Source organism: Pinus tabuliformis, chromosome 3_1 (assembly GCF_031772625.1).
Source record: "Pinus tabuliformis cultivar Carrire ecotype Pingquan chromosome 3_1, CPIR1, whole genome shotgun sequence".
Classification (NCBI taxonomy): Eukaryota; Viridiplantae; Streptophyta; class Pinopsida; order Pinales; family Pinaceae; genus Pinus; species Pinus tabuliformis.
This window is the reverse complement of record NC_142301.1, coordinates 385455087-385467792: the sequence shown is the minus strand read 5'-3', so window position 1 is coordinate 385467792 and position 12706 is coordinate 385455087.

Sequence of the window (12706 nt, the reverse complement as noted above, 5' to 3'; positions counted from 1 at the left end):
GAGACTACTTACCAATAATGATAATGAGAGTCAAGGTACCCAATGCAATCTAACAAGTGCAAATGAATGAGCTAAAGTCAAACACTTGAAAGAATCTATCAATTAGGAGAAAATGATGGTTTCCACTGTCGATAGCGAAGGAATCTGCCACTGATGACTGCAAAACTGAGGGTACTGTCAAATGGACTCTAGATCCTTTCCCAGAGTAAATGAGTTGTAGTCGATAGGAAAAGATTTGCTAGAAGCAAGGCATTAAGGCATCCTTCATCAATCTAGCACGAGTGTAACCCGTAGGCCAATAATGTGGAAGGAATCCAATGAAAAAGATGTAGTAACCCAACTGAAGCACGTTTTCGGTGTACACAAGATGTAGCTAGTGCACGATAGAAACCCTTTGAACCAACGAATAATGAAAGCTGATAGAGAGGCAAGGAATACACCAATAGGGTCAAATGGAAACCAAGGCATTGCACGAATCCCAATGTGTGATAATGAAAGATAATGTCGAACACAAGGGAAACCACTCAGTCAAAGACCCATGATACTGATCGATGTTGAGCACAAGGTGACCTATCAATAATGAAAATAGGGTCATGGTGCAGCTCTAGATTTGCCCTCAAAGAAATTTGTCATAGTCAATAAGGACAAGACCCGCTAGCAAGAAGTCAATGGAGACCTTCTCAAACCGGTATGAGCAAAGGACCAATAAAAATGATGTGATGAAAAACATGACACTGACAACTAGGGATGGCCAACTAAAAAATAGGTTAAGAGACACCAAAGAGAGACCGAATCAGGTTTACTTCCCTTGAACAAAAGCACGACTCAATGATGACTATATGGCAGCATATGATAACTCTGTATAAGTTTGTCATGTAAGAGGCATAAGAAAACTCTCCATATTATTGGAAGAGGTAACCAATTGGAGGAGTACTGACTCAATAACAAGGTTAAGGCACTCCTAAGTCAAACTAAATCCCACCCCAATGGAGGAGAGACATTATTTTGAGTGCTTTGTTCAAAGGAGACACAACTAACTCTAGCTGATAACAAAATATGGAAATGTCATCCCGTTCCTGCTCTTTTTGGAATATATAATTTTTTTTTTCTGTTTCTTTAAGATGGAGAAAGAATAAAATAATTCTATAGTACAGTGGAAAGAATGAGTGTCAGAGAAATAGATGATCATGTTCCTTGTAGGGTAACATTCCTATGCTCAATGCAAGGAGGTGAAACCGGTCACGGACACTCAAAGGGATGCTCTTTCCATGGGTAAAAGGATGCGTCAAGTTGCAAAAGCTAAGTCATTGCATGGTTGACTTTGCAGAAGACATGGCCAAATAAGTGGCTTAAACACGAGTCCAAGTGAAGGCGGCTCAAGGCCAAAAGGTGCAAATAGTCAAAATGCAATGTAGCAATACAACTCAACACAAAGGAGCGTCTAGGGTATAAGGCCAGAAATTAGCGTGGAATAAAGGATAATATGTCTTCAACGCATCAGTCATGGCAAGACTAAAGAGGACTGCTGAGCCTACTCAGTACAGTAGCATGGGAAACCAATGTCAGCGAGGATCTAACTAAGATGCCCATGTAAAGGATGGCTTTACCATCACATCATGATTTAAAAAAAATCAGAGATTGAAAATGGTTTCCTCACCAAGATATGATGGGGTCGACCCTACAGCTAATGTATCAATGAATGGAGGCTAGTATGCAAGATGTAGCTGAAAATGGTTTTCCCTAACCTAAATGTTAGTGAGAGAATGATACCTGCCATCACAAGTCAATGGTCATGGGACCGAAACAACATCTCGAAGAAGTCTCCAAAATTCCCTGTAAAAACAACCCACTCTCGATAATCCAAGCCCACAAGTCAAAAAATCCATGAGACAAAAATCAATTTTTGAAAAAATATTTTGCAATTTCAAAGTTATATAATGACTTTTGGACTCACAATTTTTTCATTTCTATTTGGAGCAAAGAGATGTGGAGAAAAACTAAGCAAGCTTTCCTCTGAACAATTGGACCATTCAAATCACCCCAAAGTCTCTAGGTAATCCTCAAATCCTACTTGTAATGTTTTATGATAGTTTTTAAAAGTTTTTTCAAATTTTTGACCATGGGAAACTATGCCCAAAAATTCAACTCTGTGTAAATGTGGGTTGGATGTGAGTAACCCGCATCTACAACAGCCCTACATGCGATTGTGTGTAAAGGGAACCCGCGTGTATGTGAGTTAAATTTTTAACATATAAATTAATGGTTGAAACTTCAATTTTTTTGCAAGATGACTATCACTTGGAGGGAAAGAGAGCATTATGACATATATGATTAGGTAATGAATGATCAAAATGCATTGGATGCTCTGAGAGGTTGTGGCTTACTCAAATTCTTCAAAATGCCAAATATGAAAGCCAATACATGTTTGCTAGAACTTTTGATCCACTACTAGGAACTTTTGATCAACCAGACTATGGATTGAGTCGATTTTTCTTATAGGTCATGCACTCCATTAGCAGTGGGTAATATAGGTAAGTCAAATTTCAATCCATGTGGAAAGTCTATCCTTGAGGCATCACATTAGGTCACGAGTCTCATTGAACCTGGCAGTGGAATGTCTTACCATAGTATTTGACTAGTGCACGCCTCTTCTAACTAACATGAAGAGTCAATTGACCTCTATACAGAAGGGTCAAATGAAGAATTTTGGATATGGAACCATCTTGTGTCCATTCTTCTTCGAGAAGGTAGCTGGGCTACGTCCCAATGTATCAGTGTCCATCAGTAGCTCTAGAGATCCACGAATGGGTAGATGGGTAGACCTGATGAAGCGCCTTGGTGGTGGTGACGTGCCCAAAACAACCTTTGATGATGAGTTTTTCACCTAGTGGGATCAATAGATCATCGCGATCGATGACTACCCATATTCCGACATGGATTTCCGAGGAGATCTAGACTTAGTGTTACCATCAAATGCAACATGGGGAGACATAGGTAACAATTTGTAAGATTTTGCGAGTTTTTTAATTTTTTTGGATTTTTTAATATGAAATGAACTTAAAAAAGTATTTTTGATGAGAAAAAATACTAACAAAATATAATGACCATGTTCCAAATGTGGGCCTAGTGACGCTTGATGGATTTTCGAGGCACAGGCGTCGCGGAAGAGGGGCCGAAGAGGTGGCAACCGAGATAGAGAAATTCGTTTATGTTGTTCAAAGAAACTTGGTGAGACTAACTCACCAGTTACCTATGATAGGTGTAGAGGATCTTCCTGAGAAGATGTAGCACCGTGTGGTAGGAATACCACAAGACTGGGTTCGAATACTTTGGTGTGTAGCCAATGCTGTGGTTAACTTTTTAACTGCTCATCCTGAGCCATCTCAATAGATAGATCTATGTATGACTAGACATGATTATGGGCATAAGCCCAAATTTTGAGGGCATCTTGTCACAATTTTGTATATTATTTTTGAACACTCCATCTATATACAGGCGATTTTATGATATCTATATCTATCTATCTATCTATATATATATATATATATATATATATATATATATATATATATATATATATATGTATGTATGTATGTATGTATGTATGTATGTATGTATGTATGTATGTATGTATGTATGTATGTATGTATGTATGTATGTATATGCATATGTATATCTAGAGATTCATTTAATTTTTTTTATGTTATTTAATTTGATGAATGATTAATGTGCCAATCTAATTCTTGATTAGCAATAGAGTTTTCTAATGAATTCTCAGGTCGTGGAATGTGAACATATGTGATATAAATAAATGATCGTTGCAACACTCTCAATCTCAAAAATTGGCGATATAAACAAGGATCGCGAACCCGATAAGTGTTATTTAACTGTGACACCACCAGTTGTGAGTCTAGATAAACTACTAATGAATCAATCCCATAAGATATTGCTTCGGATAGTAAATTAAGAATGGTAGTATATTTGGAAACTTTATTCAAAGTAGGGCCAATACATACTCCCCTCGACACCATCAACTGGCCAGATGGATAATAAATCACCCAACCCGAGGAAGCAAGAATCCGAGTGTGCCGGCTTGCACCTTCGATGAATCCAAAATATATTGAATCGTCCATCAATACCTGCCAAAGCAGATCAAAAAATATCGATATCATAAAATGCTAGATAGATATGTACAAAGGTACAATATATACAAACAAGCAATTGCTTAGCAAAGCCTAAGTAAAATACTTCTTAAGGTAAAGCCCATTTCTGGGCTCCACCAACCTTTTCCCTTCAAAGTCAATTAATTCATAAGCCCATTTTTTCAAAAAACGCTTGACTATAAAGGGACCATACCACATAGATTTGAACTTGCTTGCCCCAGGGTGCCTTTGTCTTGGTCGTAGACTAAGACAAGGTCACCTTCAGAAAAACCCGAGGACGGACAGCTTTATCATATTGAGTTTTAATCCTCTTCTTATGGACTTTGTTTATTATGGTTGCATCTTCACGCTGCTCATCAAGATGTTCCAAATGAACGAGGTGTTCTTTGAGACTAGATGTCTTCGGAAGAAGTTCTATAGCTAGCTTAAGGGATAAAAGTTTCACATTCAATAGGGAAGATAGATTCCAACCTGTAAACTTGCTGAAAAGAAGTAAAACCAGTGGCAATCTTAATTGAGGTTCGGTATGCCCAAAGTGCCGGATACAACATGATGTGCCAATTGGATCAAGTTTTATCAATTGTCCTTTGCAAGATGGTCTTAAGGGACTTTTTCACGGCTTCAACCTGCCCATTGGCCTGAGGATAATATGGAGATGAATGCTCCTACTGGAAGCCCAACTTGAGAGCCAATTCAGTCATTAGTTGATTTTGGAAGTGACTACCATGGTCAGTGACAATCTTTCTTGGGATACCAAATCATGAAATAACCTGGTTGAAGAGAAACAAGGTTGTTGTCTCACTATCATTTTTGAAAGTAGGAATGACCTTAACCCACTTCATAAAGTAGTCTACAGCCACAATGATGTACTTGTGATTCCCCGCTGAAGGAGGATTGCAAGTAGTAAAATCAATGCTCCACTTCATAAATGGACCGATAGTGATAACAGGAGAAAGGGGAGCTAGATGCGTGCACATTTTATGAGTATACACTTGACAAGGATGGCAACTCTTGATCGCTTCAATACAGTCTTCAAAAATTGAAGGCCAAAAATAGCCTGCTCGCAAAATTTTCTAGGTTGTTGCAAGCCCTGATAGATGACTGCCACAAGCTCCATTGTGGCAATCATTAAGTACTAACTCGGCTTCTTCCAATGTTAAGCAATGCCTAAGGATTGAGTCAACCCCTTTGTGATATAATGTATCACCAATAATAACATAGTTTTTGGCAAGGTGACATAACTTTCAACACTCATCTTTGGTGAAAGTAGGTGGAAACTTCCAAGTCTAGAGATATATAATGATATCTCCGTACTAGGGATCCTATGAAGAAATGAGGAATAAATGTTCGTCAAGAAAATTTTCCTCATAAACAATAGCTTCCTCACAAGGAAGCTCAGAAATCAATTCCGCAAAAAATAATGAATTCGTAGATTTAGCTAACAAGAATTCATGATCGAACTCTTTCAAAATAACAATCCATCGATTATACTTGCCCCCAATCACTCACCTACTGAGGACAAACTAAAAATGATTGACCGCTGCTAAGACGAACATTTTGTGAAGTATAATGTAATGACAAAGCTGTTGAACAACATGGACAGCCGCGAAGGCCAATTTTTCGATGGGAGAATAACGTAGCTTAGGTCCTACTAAGCCTTGACTCAAGTAGTAGATTACATGCTCACTGAGAGAATCATCCTCATGAACCAGAACGATACTGATGGTTGATTCTGCCATAGCGAGATACAAAAGGAAATCTCTGCAATAATCTGGTGGACAATAATGGAGCAGAGGTTAATGCTTTTTTCAAATCATCAAAAGATCGTTGCCCAAAATCGTCCCATAAAAATGAAACTCCTTTCTTAAGAAAATGCATAAATCCTTTGGTAATCTTGGTGCAATTGCTATAAATCTCCTCAAGAAATTTTCCTTTCCTTGGAGTCTTTGAAGTTGGCGAATGGAAGACGGGGGAGGCAACTGAATTATTGCCTCAACCTTGAAAGGATCAACTCGAATCCCTTTAGTCGATACAATGAGTCCTAACAACCGATTGGATGTGACCACAAAAACACACTTATTTGGATTCAACTAGATTTTATAAAAACAACATCTCTCGAAGACTAACCGAAGGTTCCTGGGATGATCAATTCTCTTGCGAGAATGAGTAGCTAAGTCATCCAAGTATGCTTCAATAACATGTTTTATGTCGTGGAAAGCATAAGACATGGCCCGCTGAAAAGTAGCTCCAACATTTTTAAGGCCAAAACGCATCTTGTTGTATGCAAAAGTGCCCCAAGGACAAATAAAGGTTGTCTTGTGCTGATCCTATCGAAGGATACTAATTTGATTGTAACTAGAGAATCCTTCCATGAACAAAAAAATTTCATTACTTGCACATTCATCAACAATTTGATCAATAAAAGGTGTGGGGTAATTGTCTTTTGGACAAGCTTTATTTAAATCCCTAAACTCAATACATGAATCATTCCTTGCTTCTTATCTACCGGGACTGGGTTGGAAACCCACTTAGTTAGAGGAACGGGGTATATGAAACCTACCTTAAACAGTTTTTCAACTTCAACTTTAATAGCTACCACTTTCCGAGGATTAACCAGTCGAAGTTTTTGACGAATATGTTTCTCATTTTTGTATGTCTTGATCTCATGCTAGACTATAGATGGATCAGTTCCAGGCATTTCCTCATAAGACCAAGAGACAAATCTCGAAATTCTTTGAAGAGATCGGTGTAGATTTGAATTTCTTCAGGGGAACAGCTAGCTCTGATGAAGAAATTTTCTATTACGTTAGGATTCCTAGAGATGTCAATAGGTACAATTCGTGAGATAATCAACATGTTACCTTTGGCAGAAAATTGTACTGGAGCAAAAGGGTTCGAAACTTTATAAACATCACTAGTATAAAGATTGGACAAACTAGATTCAACTTCATGCAATGGAGGGAGAAAATATGAATGATGATGTATATCATCTCATGGTCGATCCAAACCCATCATTGCTTCCAAAATTGCTTCTTCATATGGTAAGACTGTATCCAAGCAATCTAGAGTTGAAGTAGAGTTGAGGATCCAAGTCGAAGCCACATCACCATCTAACTCCTCTAGTGAAAAAGGAGTGGGACGATTGTTTGCAGAGTTAATGATAGATTGATAAGCAAGTTTTGCTGCAGACATGGGAAATGCCATTCCACCTACCTACTCTCCATCTAATGTGGTGGTAGACAAAGGTAAGGGCCAAGGGTCCGAAAAATAACGAGTTTGAAAGAACTCTTTCCGAGAAGGTCCCCTAGAGGATGAAATTACATTAATTCTAGCTGTAGGAGTAGGGAGGTCAAATATACCCATTAACGAAGAGTACATACCAACTCCTAAATTCTTAATAAGTTGACGGGGATTTTCCACCAATGGAATGGTAGAATTTGAAGTTGCGTGAGAGTCACCTGGAGAATAATCTAACTGATCAACTCTAACAATCCCCCCTCATGAGGAAAATAGAGGATGAAAAATAATGATGAAACTATGGCATCCATCTCGTAAATCCAATTCCTTCCTAAGAAGAGGTTATAATATAGGTTCACATCGATGATTTCTACCTCAATATTCACTACCTTTCCCCCAACACAGATAGGAAAGGCTGAGATAATCCCATGCGGCCTATGAGAATGTCCATCAAAAGCCGTCAAAATATTCAGTGAAGGAACAACTGAAGGTGATCCAATGGCATTCCAACATGACATAGACATCACGCATGTGGAAGCTCCCTCATGTATAATAGTTTGAAAATTATTGGTCTTTCGGTATGTGGACTTTATCTGGAAAGCCAGATGGTGAGGAATTCTCTTTTTGACATTCAACATATCAAAAGTGAGCACTAAAGAATTTTTTGGGTCCACTGCACCAATTTTTGAAAGAAAAGAACTTCCCTGAGCAAGGAATGACTGGAGTACCTCCAATGCTGACATAGCACAAGGACTTTGAGATAGATCTTCTACAATCAAGTAGTTCTTGGTTGCCTTAGAATTATGGTTAATAGTCGAGTGCTTTGCGGAACCTTTCGGTATTCGAGGTATAAACTCAATAGAGGGCCGCTCAATATGAAGTGGTTTTGTGGCTTCGGGAACAGATTTAGACTTAGATGTTTCTGATTCACTATAATCGCATGCTTTCATAGCGACATCGATACAAGAGCTCATCATATAAACATTTGAGGAATTTTCCCCTTCCTGGTTGCCCCCGGCGGAGGTACCAACACTATAATTCATGCCAGCAAGTAATTGCTGCCCTTAGGGAAAAGGGCTAATCAGAATAGCTTGGGAGCTAGAGAGCCCTTGCTGTACTAATAAGCGTTGAGCATCTTGCATCTTAGGGAAGAGGTGATTCACATGATCTCCATTGCGTAACTTACATGGAAATTTTACCTTTTTCTTGGACTCTTTCCTACCCTCTCCAGCATCACTGCCAGGTTTGTTTGAATTTCCTTTCCCATCCTTGTTCTTCTTCTTACCTCATCCCTTCCTATTCCCATCGGATTGTTGATTTCCTTTGCGGTTAGTGGTCTGGATGGTGTTTATAGAGGTAGGTTGGGAAGGTGTAGGTATAGACAGTGTTGCCTGGGTAGAAGAAGCATTTTGTAGAGACAACTATTCTAACTGATTCAATAGGTTCACCATGTTAACATTAATCGATTTGACTATACCATTAGTATAGGGACCTGGCTTTGGTTTGGCTAAATCGACCTTAGATCTAGGAGCATCAGGTAGAATTTTCTGAAGAACCCTAGATTGAGAATATATCAGTTCCAATTGCTAGGCTTTGAAAATGGCTTGCTCTTCCACATAAACACCGGAGAGTGACACATCCTTTGATATCTCAGGCTGTAATGATTTGAGAAACCATTGGAGAAGGAATTCTGGCAAGATTTTAGGTTTGATAATACTTTTCCTCCTCCTCCATTCCTGGATGTGATCCGAAATGTGAGTTGCAGTGTCTTGCTGAAAGTTAGCCAGAAGTTCAGTTCTGGCTTCATATCAGATAGGAAACTGAAAATGGTTCAAAAATACATTAGCCAAATCACAAAAAGAAGTATAGGTACCCATGGCAACTCTATATACCATTTGCCCACATTTCTGGTTAGGGTGCGCTGAAATAACCTCAACTTGATTGAATCATCTATCAGGGAGTTGGATGATCACCATAAGTGAAATGTGCTTGTGTGGTCTCTCAGATCTTCACCACTTTTCCCTTCAAATTTTGGGATATTTGAGGGAAGTTTAGTTGGGACCAGAGGCCAAGCTGGATTATATCGAATCGGATCATTTGTCAATTTAGTTAAGTCTAGAAAATTCAGCATGGCTAGAAAAGGGAGTCATGGCGGACCTTGGGAATTACATCAAGTGCGGGCGAGGTTCCCAAAGGTCCGAAAAGAATGATCTAGATTTTGAAAAACACCAAGTTTCCCAAAGTAACTCGTAGAGCCTATTGAACTAAAAGGTGCTCCTTGTGGTCCAATAAAATTTGGAGTTTGACCAACACCTGCCAAAAATCCTCTGTAACCAGTGAAGTTACCCCCCAATGAAGTGTTAAAAGGAGTTGATAGCCCCTGATAAGGATTCCATGCATTAGAAAAGGGTGGAAAATTCTAAAATGAATTAACTGAAGAATACGACACATTCCCTAGTTGTCTGGAATAAAATTGATTCCTAGATCCTATCCCACTAACCGCAGGGTTTGTCCAACTTTGGAATGGGTTATTACCTTGACCTATAAAGGAAAAAAGAATTGACCCTACTGTTGGATTGGAGTGTGGTATATCACCAATTCCAAATGGGAAACCCTAAAAAGAAGTCGATCCACTCATCATGGATGTGCAGGTGGTTGATGGTATTTTCGAAGGAACTGAAGGAATCTATGAGATGGCATTCCATAAGGGATAAATCCAAAACTGGATGCAGTAGCATGAGAACTTCCACTCATTGACAGAATGGAAGTAGACCCAAATATAGCCGCGTTGGGAGTAATAGAAGGGATGGAAATAGTTCCTCTTCCTTGTACAGATATGGGAGTCTACAAACTATCCTCCTTGTATAGATATGGGAGTCTACACACTCTCAACACTCGTCGTAGATGCCATGCTTCCTGTAGTGGACATCGAAGTAATAGATGGGTGTAAACCTAGGCTCGAAGGCCTATGAGTCAGGGTTCCAATGTACATTAGAACATTTGGATGATCAGGAGGAAGAGGAGAATTCAGAGTCACAACCGACTCTAAAATCTCTCCAACTTCAATATTATCTTCCAACTAATTGAGAAAGAACTAGTGTGTTCCTCTCTAACTCTCTACTGGTGCCAAGTCTATCTTGTGAATTAATGACCCCAAGCAGAGGATCAATCTCCGATGCGCCTGCTGCCATTGGTTGAAGACCATTGGCGGAATTTCTCCTACGCCTTCTAGGAGAAGGATCAGGACTCATAGGTGATAGCCCACGAAGTCTCCTAGACCATCGAGATGGTCGATCAACAACTTTGAATTATTTAAAATATCTACTTAAAGACTCAAAAAATTACAAAGCTAGGCTGACTAGGAGAAAGAACAGTCACTAAAAAGTCCCTAAAGATATTAGCAATCAAACAACTCTCGAGTATTTTTTCTCTGGGTGATTAGGACCGGACACCAAAATAAAAGAATGTTAATAACAAGGGCCTTCTAAAAATAGACTGGGGTAGTTACGCCCCAGGCCTACTACCGAAGGTATCAGAGGCAGTTACGCTAACCTCTAGATAACAACCTTTGCCGATGCAAGCACCCAAGCTTCGCAAGGGTACCCTCCACAAGTACTATTGAACGTGATACAACGTTAGCATTAGGTGCCACGAGATTCCCCTTGGCAGCCACCTATGTGATCCCTAGGATAGGCAATTATGGTCACCAACTCGTATCAGAAGCTGGGTGGAACAGTAGTGAGGCGAGATCTGACAAGTAAGAGAGGGAGTACCTCTCATCCTTATATTCACTCTCCCTTGGGATTTACTCCCAGTTATAGAGCTTTCCCAGTCTCCCTAACAATATTGGATTTCGATCATTAATCAAAATTCTATGTTTTGTAATTTTGAGTGGCCTTGGAGAGTTAGCTCTCCTCTCACCTAATGCAAGGCCCTAATAAACCTAAATTTGTTGGTGTATTCTGATGACAACATAAAAGTTCTAGTTTATTTTAATTAATTACTTGATTTTAATGGCTATTTTGTAAGTCAAGGGTAAAGGTGGGAGCGAAACCAATGATGTTTGTATGACGCAACAGAAATCAATGAAAAACTAACTACATGAATGCACTCATTTTTTCTTCGATGAAAAGAGATCTCTATACGGGTTCTACAAAACTTCTACAAAGTAAAGTACTTTTTCTCTTATTTGCTTGAAACACACTTCACACACCCAAAAACTAAAAGACTATGAATGCTTTAACAATGCAAACTACCCTAATGCAAGATATAATGGAGATGCAAGATCCTAAATAACACTCAAAAAGAAAAATCAATTGTTTATAACTAACAATGAGCCAACTTAAGTACTGAAGAGGATACACATTTTGAACACAAAATTCTCTCCAAACAGGAAGGACAAATTGTAAAAGATCGCAACTCACTTTCAGCACCAAAAAGAAACCATAAACCAAACTTGGCAAAAAGAAAAACAATTTTTTAAGATCTTTTCTTTTTTAAAGAAGCAACCAAAACAACTTTTTGAAATCACCAAAATGCTATTAAAACTCAAAAGATCGAGAAAAGAGCACAAGGAGTATTTGCAAGTTACAAATTTGAAAATGAATGAAAACTTGAGCAAAAAGACTTCAACTTGTACAAAACGACCCAAATAGCAACAAAGAGTTTGACATACTGACCAAGAAGCCAGGAAAGAAATACTTCCAAATTCATCAAAAAGACTTTCAAAAAGCAAGAAAAGATATGAGGCCACAAAACAAAGGAGAGAAAAGCAAGTAGATTTGAAATCTAGACTTGACATTGAAACTGGAAACAATCTCATGTTCTGGATGACCAGAACAATCAAGAACTTCAAGACGAAGTCTTGTGTGCCAAAACACAAATTACAAACTTACTAAAGAAGAAAACCTAGGCCAAATATTTTCAATGAGGAAGAGACTTCAAAATAGTAAGCTTGCATAATAATTAAATTCTTCAAACAACAATTGACCACACAGAGACTGAAAAGACCAGGCAAAAAATCTACCTGGGTTGAAATATTTGAAAAAACAATGCAAAATTTTGCATGCGCAACTGTGTGCAAACATAGAGGCATGAACACGCGCTCTTGATACAGGAAACTTGCATATACACAAGTTCACTTTAAAAAAACAAGCGTGTACACGCAACTGTAAACACAGTAAAAAGTGTATACAAAGTTTTGCAAGAAAAAATAAAAAACAAAGTCTGATCCAAAAGATCAGACTTGAGGGCTGGGACTCTAGTAGACCAAATAAGACTGTAACTACAAGCAAAACAAAGACTAA